Source organism: Tachysurus fulvidraco, chromosome 21 (genome assembly GCF_022655615.1).
Source record: "Tachysurus fulvidraco isolate hzauxx_2018 chromosome 21, HZAU_PFXX_2.0, whole genome shotgun sequence".
Taxonomy (NCBI): Eukaryota; Metazoa; Chordata; class Actinopteri; order Siluriformes; family Bagridae; genus Tachysurus; species Tachysurus fulvidraco.
The window spans coordinates 3,190,873-3,200,682 of NC_062538.1; the positions used below are offsets into that span (position 1 = coordinate 3,190,873).

A 9,810-nucleotide genomic window follows, 5' to 3' on the forward strand; every position below is an offset into this window, starting at 1 on the left:
ACTTCACTTATTTCCTTTCTACATCTAGTATCATTTCACACAGCTTGTTATGTCACAATTCTGTTTAAAGTTCCCAGTTGGCTTCATTAAATTTCCATCTTTTTTCCTTTAAAGTTTGGGTAATATCCATACCAAATTTGCACCATATAGGATATTGATCATTACCCATTGTACTCTGTTTATTAATGTTCCATTCACATTTCCTTGCTAGGTTTTAACTAAAACTGACTTAATATCTAGGGTAATATCTAAAACTGACTTACGTCCTTGTATTATGTCAATTCTTGTACAACTTCCATTATTAACACACACTAACCGTCCCCAATACTCCCCAATAGGGTATTATGTGCATTGAAATCACCACGCCATACTACTTTCTGGTTTGTGTTACCTCTTATATTTTCCAATACTCCCTTATTTAACTTTTCATATGGATTATTATTATGTACCACCACCACATCCCGGCTGAGTGTATGTAGTTTGCATCTTTAATTTCTCATTAATCATATCCACTGAAATACCTTCAATCTCGAGATTGAAGATATCTAGATACTTTTCAGCTGTTTTGATTATAATTATGATTCTTTCTGTCCGGCTTTCAGTTTGTGCTGAACAGTTCACTACTTCAGCCAAAAAAGGAACAAATGCAACGTTATCCTTAATCCCAACTTTCTCTTTTGTACTTTCCTTTGCCATTACTGTCTTTCGTTGAATGATCTCTTTACTTTTTTCTCCTGATTCCAAATTCTGTCCTACTTTTTTAGTGCCTCAGAGTATGACAGTCCTTCCTGAATTCTGACATTCTGTACTTGAGCCGCATGTTTCCTCACACTGCATCCTCCATGTCCCATCCCTGCCACAATTACAACACTTGGGTTTAACTTCTTGCCCGCATTTTCCATATTCATGTTCTCCACCACATCACGCACACCTCTGTTTGCCTCCACACACTGGGCAGTGTGTTCTGGGAGTTCCAGGTGCAGAATAATGAAAGAGTTAATGAGCAAACAATGAGCCTCCATCTCTTATTTTGTTATATTTCAGGCAGCAGTGGGATTCGAACCCACGCCTCCAGAGAGAATGTAAGTGGTGTAAAAAGAAACTCATTGATTTAACCTGATCTTTGTCTTATCGCCTTCTGTATCTGTATTATTTTATTTGGTTTTTTTTTTATAATGTTTTATATCTTCCTACTTTTTGCAAAAAAAAAAAATGGTTTAGTGAACTCCACAAAATTTTGTTCCTATATTATTGTTCACTAGATTATAACTTTAAAAGTAGCGGAACTTTTGCTTGGGAATTTGTTTGGGGAGGGAATGTTATCGGTGGGACACTTCTACGGGCGCCATGCGGTCACCTCAGTCTATCTTGCGTTTGAGGCCGATGATGACGTGTGTGTTTTTCACTCCTCCCCTCATTACACAGGTGGTTATATTTCTTCTCTGAAACGCATTTTTTTTGCTGAGAGAATGTGATTAACTTGATAACAGTTGATTGTGTTAATGATGTTTATATGTGTTTTGTTTTTATTGTATTTATATGATTTTTGTGTTTCTGTAATTGAAATTTTGCCATGAAAATAGCCTTGATTGCTGACATGGCATTAAATAAAATAATCTGAATCTGTTTTGTAGATTTATTGTAGTGATAAACAGAGACGTCAGCATTATATTCCCGTTAATTCCCATGGAAAGTTTCCAGCCTTGAAAATTCTCGGAATTTTGCAGCCCTACTGATAATCGATCTATATTGAACATTGTGTGTTATATAATTTAATTGTATTTATTAAATATATAAATAAAATAATTGTATTTAATTGGTTATGCTGTATGTGACGCACGTGGTGCGGCCTGCATATGGTACGGTGCCGAATATACTATATATCATGTTTTATCCATTTTTGAAAAAGCAGATTATCTTTATATCAAAACCTTAAATTTTCTCTGGACTCATTGATAAATACGTGTCTGACCGTTGAAACGCACAAAAAAAAAACTATAAAATTGCATTCATGATGATTTATGGTGATTTTATTTCTTTGCCTACATTGACGCTGATGCATTATAGAGGAAGGGGTCCCCCGTTCCAAGATGGCGGCTCTATGGACGCATACGTTCCAATGAACGGCGTAGATATCTACGGGGTTTCCCCATGTGCGCCATGCGGTCGCCTCAGTGTTTTTCGCTCCTGCTCTCATTATACAGGTTTGTTAATATTTCTTCTCTGAAATGCATTTTTGTTGTTGAGAGAATTTGATTAACACGATAACGGTCGATTGTGTTAATTCTGTTAAAAAAAAATTACCGTTTAATGTGTTTCTTGTTTATTTAGACGAGATATATCGTGATGCTAACTGTTTAGCATTGTATGTACTAGCGTGTGCCAGTGAGGGAGAAGCTGACGCTACGTGTCTCAACTGTTTTTTCCTTTTCTTACAGGTATGCTGTTTAATGAGTGAAATTTATATAAACTATATCATATACAAAAATAAATAAACATTTTGTTTGGTCATAAGCAGAAATGCATGCAAGGTAATACAAATTTTAAAAATGACGTCCTGACTGATTTAATTGCAAGTAAAACTGATTTTCATTGAGTAACACAAAAGCATAATAAACATTTATTACACTTGTAATAAACTTAATAATTGTAATAAAAATATTTCCCTATGATTGCTGTAATCTATTCTAATTAGTAAGGTAGTTATTAAGTTTAGGTATTGGGTACAATTAAGAATGCAGAATAAGGCATTAATATGTGCTTAATATGTACTAATAGCCAATATTCTGTTAATATTCATTAAGCAACTAGTTAAATGACCCTAAAATAGTGTTACTGTGCATGTTAAGGACGAATGCAAGTACATGCAGGGGTTTTGGCCTCAATGGCCCTCCAGTAAGCAGTGTGCAAGTGTCCAAGGAATGCAGGGTACAAATTCTACAAATTAAACAAAATTATGCTGCAAGATTTTTTTTAACTGCATTTAAGTCCCTTGTTATAGGCAACTCTGCAATTAATTAATTCCCAGTTTATTCCCATATATTCATGGTAATTCCCATGGTAATTTTCCAACCTTGAAAATTCCCAGAATTTTGCAACCCTACTGGTAATTGATTTATATTGAACAGTGTGTTATAGGAGAAATAATTGTATTTAATTGGTCACGCTGTATGTGAAACACGTGGTGCGGCCTGCACATGGTAGGGTGCCGAATATACTATATATCCTGTTTTATCTATTTTTGATAAGTTATGTGTGGAAATATGGGTTATGTATATTATTATTATTGTAAATACTTTGTTTACATTTATATCTATTTCTATTTTTGTATAATATCAGCCTATCTTGAGTATGATGCCGATGATGCATGTCTTTTTCGCTCCTCCCCTCATTATACCGTGTGTACCAGTGAGCGAGAAGCTGACGCCCCGTGTCTCAACTGTTTATTTCCTTTTCTTACAGTAAAAAGTGCTGAATATCATTGTGTGGTCTTAGAGTGAGCCGTCCAGACACATTACATTAAAAATGGTGACGTGACCCAGATGTGCCGGATCTGCTGTAGCTGATCGCTGGTGTTCGACAACACGAAAACACAACGCTTCTGCAACCGACCGATGAAGGATCTTGAATGGCGTCTGGACATCGAACTGAACTGAGTAACTGAACTATCCTTTCACATTACGCACCCATTGTACGCTACACTTTGCACATTGAATCGTTCTTAGTTTTGTTTTTCTTTTTTTCTCATGTCTGTTTAAGAATACAGTAATTGTGAAGTAGCCCAAATTTTTCTTTTGTATGTTGTTCTTCATTATGTAAAATTCGCAATATGGCAGAAGGGAGATGGAATGACGATTCAGTGACGCCACAAATTGGCAGGGGGCATGGGTTGTTTGGGGTATCCGAGCCTGTAGTCGGCAAACCACGAATCTTGGTCTATGATACTGTGACTGATCCGATCGTGCTTGCTAATGAATCGAGTGAACCAAAGTCTTCCACCTTTTCCAATACTGGTCCTGACAACGTTACTCAGCAACTACACGACCTCATTGGTGAGCTTGAAAGCTGGATAGGTGACTCCGTTGTCACACGATTGTTGACAAACCAGACATCGCCTGGTTCCGTGCCATCGTTTTAGAAGCAACCCTCTAACAGATTTCCACTGTCTACGAGCCTTGATCTGTCCAAATTAAACCTCATAGTCAAAGTTGACATTAAAGAACCTCTAATGTTCCATCCTAGAGTGGATTGAACAGATGAATGTGTATTTGTCCAAAAAGGGTTGCGGCAAAGTCGACAGGGAATCAGTCGATACTGAACCATCTCTGTGGCCGGGCAAAGAGCATTGTCAAGGTTAAGCTAAAAAAAAAATAGCCCAGTTGCTGTACTTAGCCCTGAAGTTGTCTCAAAGTACTGCAGCGCTACTTTAGTGAGAGCCCAGGCTCGTGGCAGCCGCTAGCCGAAGCCTAACGAGCACCCTGTTGACTATTTTGTCAGGTTGAATGTGGCGGCCGAACTAGCAGATGCTTACCTGCAAAGATGTGATAGCAAGATGAAAAATATGAGCTCTGAGATTGCAATGATGTTTATCAGGAACTGTCCCAATCCTGATCTTTTCAATGTCTTTAGGTGTAAGCCCATAAGGAAATGGTCGGCTGAGCAGGTCCAAGAGGCTATCGACAAGCACGAGAGAGACTTTAAGTCACGAATGTCGCTTTCATCTGCACCCAAAGTTGCAGTAAATCAGGCTGTTGTTGCCGAAAAGCCCGTCAGCTTGCGGTTAGCAGTAGGAAACTAAAGTGTAGGTGTTTGGATATCAACGTAAACAGTGTCACAGGGCTATTGGCCAGGGTGTGGGCCAGAACAGTGAAAGTCAGGGAAACTAGACCACTCACACTGGGGAGAGGGCTGTGTGAGTGTTGAGTCAGCCTCTCACCAGTGAAGATGATCCGATTGTCATCTATAGCAACCCGTTGTCGGGGTGAGTCAAGTAACAGTGTCATTTTGTTCCAAGACATCGCTAAGCTGGAAAAAGCTGACAGTTTGTTTTATACCGATGTGTTGGTGAATGTTACGGTCGCTTGCCAAGGCCTGTTAGACACTGGTTATGGCATATACCATTAATGAAGAAATTGAGCGCAAGCTGCTAGATACATGCGGGATTCTTGTGTCTGCGCAACCCCATGCCAACGTTTTACTTGTAGAGTGTGGTGGTGTTCGGGTCAAACGCAAGTGTATTTGTAAGTGGATTTTCAGTCATTGTGCCTACCTTGGTTGTGCCAGCGCAAAAAGGCCAGTTGATTGTTCGTACTAACGTCAAGTATGTTCTCGGTCAACTCAAGCAGTCCCGAAGCTATGACATGGGCATGACCGATGGGAAGTTGGTGACTTCCCAAACATTGTCGGTACCGCTAAGCTCAAGCTGTCATGCTTTTACCCCAGCATATAACAAAATAAGAGACGGAGGCTCATCGTTTTGTCATTAACTCTTTCTTTATTCTTCACTCTTCTTCACCTGGAACTCCCAGAACACACTGCTCACCTGTGCGCATGCCCACACGCCATCTACGGCAAGCCCCAAGGGGAAAATGTATTGCACGCAGGTCACAATGCAAATGCACTCAGTATAACACAAAATGCAATCGACTCCAACTTACAGATTAAGTCTGTTACATATTTACTATTTGTATATCTCATTTTTGACAAACTGTCAAGTAGTACAAGTGCCTTTTAATGATTCTAAATTGAAAACAACTCTTCCCTAGCTGTTGATGGCCAATGTGATTGTTAGGATTCCAATTATTTTGATCACAATCCCTGTTTTGGCCTGAAGAAGAAATATCTTGTTAGTTAACATTTTTAACATTTTACTGGCACACTTGCATTTTCAATCATTATAAAGAAATGAATGTTATTCTGGCTGTGAGTCTGATCTAAAATGAGTCAGGACTCGTCGGACTGGGATAGAAGGGATGGCGACAAAACGGGATTTTATATAAATCAGGGAAATAATCAATATAAGACACTGTCCGGGAAGAGTCTGAGGAATGTTTTCTCTGAGAAATCCTCACTGTGCCAGAGCACAGGGTCAGCCATGATACAGTGCCCTTGGAAAAGAAAGGGTTAAGGACCTTGCTGAAGGGCCCAAAAATGGCAGCTTGTCAGTGCTGGGGTTTGAACCCTGATCCTCTGATCATCAACCCGGAGCCTTCAACACAAGTTTCCACTGTGCTGGGTTTTCACATATCCGAGCTTATGATCCAGCTGGGGTCAGTGTGGTCCCCTGGAGTAGGTGGGGCTAAGGGCCTTGCTAAGGCACCCAACATCAATAGCTTGGCAGTAAGTTCAGAGGCTTGAACCCCAACCTTTTGATCAGTAACCCAGCTGCTTGACCGCTGAGCCACCATGTCCCCAAAAACCACACACTAGTAAATAAATTTATGGCAGTCAGTAATGTCACTTACTTGCAGCCCAGGAACACAATCTGTAACCACAGCCAGACTACCAACAGCATAATCACCATGTAGAGAAAGGCGAACCCAAACCAGGAGCCAAAGTTCACAACCTCTGGGTTGTCTGGGAAGAGTCTGAGGAGAGAGACCTTTAGATATAAAGTTGCTTAGAGGACATTATTCATCTCAACTGTTTTGGAACCTACTGGTTCATTTGTCCTGTGAGGACCAGATTGGGCCCAGTGCCTGTTAGTGTAGCAGTTCCACCGATGCTAGCAGCATAACACACACTCAGCATCATCATGACCTCTCTGCTGTGGTTTTCCAAAGTCACTGAGCACAAACAAAATGCACACGTCACTCAAAGCTCATGCAATTAAACCTGAATAAAATACTTTTAATAATTTCATGAAAAGAGGTGTAGGAGTTTGACACTCACCCTCACTAAGAGACACTATCCCTGACAGGTTGTCCTGAACGTCTTGACCCTGTCCACGTTTGCCTTGACCCTCTTCTGCTGAGTTTTGTTCGAAAAGGTTGCGGATGTCCACAAGCATTGCGCACAATAAAATGCACACGTCACTCAAAGCTCATGCAATTAAACCTGAATAAAATACTTTTAACAATTTCATGAAAAGAGGTGTAGGAGTTTGACACTCACCCTCACTAAGAGACACGTCTCCTCCCGCTGTGTTGAGTTGATTCAGCACCACCTGCACTATGGGCACCATCATGGCCGTAGTGGCAGTGTTACTTATCCACATGGACAGTAACGCTGTCAAGCTCATGAAACCTAACATCAGCCTGCACAGAGTTAGTTAACGTGTCACCAGACAGCAACAATGAATAATCAGCACAGAGAATGGCAGTACAAACAGCACAACACACCTAAAAGCGTTGCCTTGTACTTCATTGCTGTTATCTCTGCGATAATCACTTGGCTTTTTGAAGCTAATCATTAAGATGTGTGCCAAAAATGATGATGGGACTCACCATGCAGGTCGCACCCCGACGCAGAGCAAAAATTTTATTGCGAGGAATTTGTGCAGATTCCATTCCTCCACAGCGATGGCTAACATCATGCCTCCTAAAAACAGCATGTTTGTGTCCTGCAGGTACTGCATGCAAACCTAACATACACATACAGGTTTGTATAGTTAAGTAGGCTTTTATTTACAAAAATGGAAAAGTATGTGTATAAATGTGACAAACCGTACATCCTTAGAGGTCATGATACCAAACAGAGGAAAGAGCACAACCGGTAACAGAGCAGTGATGGCCAAAGGCAGCACCTCGGTACACCAATACACTGCCATCAGCCCGATGACAAAGGCACAACGAGCTTCCTGCAGTGTCTAAACATTGTAAAGATAAAAAAAAGATGTTGCAAAGATATCAGATTGATGTTGATATCAAACCAATTTTTGCTCTCTGAGAAAGCACCAAGTGTTTGTTCATAAGCCGCTAAAATTTTGAAGGTTTTCAACTGAAGGGAAAAAAACATTTTACTCCTGACTCATTTGTATGTTTATACTGATTGAAAAAGTGCTATACGTGTTACTGGTCTTTTATTTGTGCCTTTGTAGAATTATTACAGATGTATACTCAAATGGTCTAGAGCAGGTGTTACCCACAAAATGATAACATTAAGCTGGATATTGTTTGTGTTTTTTCTTTTATTTATTTATTCCCCTAGTGCAGAACTCACAATGTAAACATGTGTTGTTGCTGTAGTTTAATTCTCAGGATTTTTTTTTTTTTTTTTGCACATTTGTGTGTATACGTGTGTGTGTGTGTGTGTATATGTATGTGTGTGTGGTCAAACTGCAAAACACAAACAACTCAAATTTACTAAAGCAGTATTGCCCACATACCCAAATGCAATTTAGAACTAAATGCAACATATATTGCGTGAACATCCCGACAAACAATACAAACCAGCAAACGTCTAAACATCATCAAACATATGCACTAGCCGTTTAGGAGCTTCAGCGCTAATTGCAAATAGCGAACTATAGAACAACTCAAAAAATATCAATTCACTTAACATAAATCACTCACCACGCTGGGGAATATATAGTTTTATTATTTTTTTAAACTAGAAATTTTATACTTGTTCTAACAAGGTTTAACAAAGTCTTTTCTGTGTCCTTTTCTCTCTCTCTCTAACTAACTTTTTTCCTCTAAGCAATCCCATGAGCGCACCGTACTAGCGTCCTTAAAGGGGCAGAACCCAACAGCAGGGGTACTCAAATATAAACTTGAAAGGTCCACTTACCAAATTTCCATTCAGTCCGAGGTCCAGAAAAGTGATTGTCAAAAAATAATGTCTTGGTGAAAATATCTTCATCTAATTATGTATAATGTTGTTTATTAATATTGTTATAAATACTGGTTGTATGTACTATTGTTGCGTCCAAGGATGTATGTTTTTTGTTTGTTTTTTCCCCTTTCTCACTGTTTCTCTTTCCTGTTTTTCCTCTCTCTCTACTTCCCACAAGCAGGAAGTAATAGTTACCACCTGACTCCAATTGGTGAGCTGATGCTGTGCTGTGAGGCTTCTTTTCCTCAACCCTAAAAGCTTTGATTTATATTCGGTTGATTGAATTTCTCCCAAAGTGTTAGTGTTAACCATCTTGTCATTTTCTTTGTAAGTTAACATATACTTTTGTTATTTCTTTAGCTATTAAGTTTATATTAATTCTTTGGGAAGGGATTTGTAGAGAGGTGGGTGCCATTTTCTTTCATATGTTTTCTCTTGTTTAAGCCAATTAGGGAGTTAGTCTATTATTGTAAATTTGTTTTCTTTTGTAGTTTAGTTAGTTTTTTTTTAATAGTTAGAGGGTTTATGTTTGTTATTTTGGCCTTGCCCCCTCTTGGAGCCTTGAAATCCTGTCATATTTGGACAATAAAAGAACTTGTATTTGGTATCGAGTTGCCTTTGGTCTTTGTTAAAAGCCCTGGGGTTGGGAATTACACCTTGCTGCCTCCACACATCACACCATTTTTATTCTGTTACTCGTTCCCCAACCCTAGACTAGCTGGGGACGTAACAACTATCAACAATTATAATAATGAACATGCAACAAATAACCATCACATACAACATTTGATATAATCCATTTTTTTTATTTTCTTTTGGCAGATTATTTGTGGTTTCTTGCATAATAATAATAATAAATAGTAAATACAATTAATAATTCTAGCAATAATAATAGTCAAGTCACTTTTATTGTCACATCACCACAGCACATGTGCCTTGGTGAGTGAAATTCTTAGGAGCAAACTCCAGAAATTGCAGAACAATTATACAGAGAGTTGACATGTGAAAATGTGCCATTTGCTCATACATGCAGTC

At 39.0% G+C, this 9,810-nt stretch overlaps 1 long non-coding RNA gene across 1 annotated transcript; it reads left to right on the forward strand.

The window, feature by feature from the left end:
* The first annotated feature begins 1,276 nt into the window (after window positions 1-1,276).
* Window positions 1,277-9,382, forward strand: LOC113646942. The gene is made up of 4 exons (XR_003441557.2): window positions 1,277-1,425; window positions 2,068-2,204; window positions 2,332-2,438; window positions 3,463-9,382. It is a non-coding gene; the product is annotated as an uncharacterized LOC113646942 (long non-coding RNA).
* Window positions 9,383-9,810: the final 428 nt, after the last annotated feature.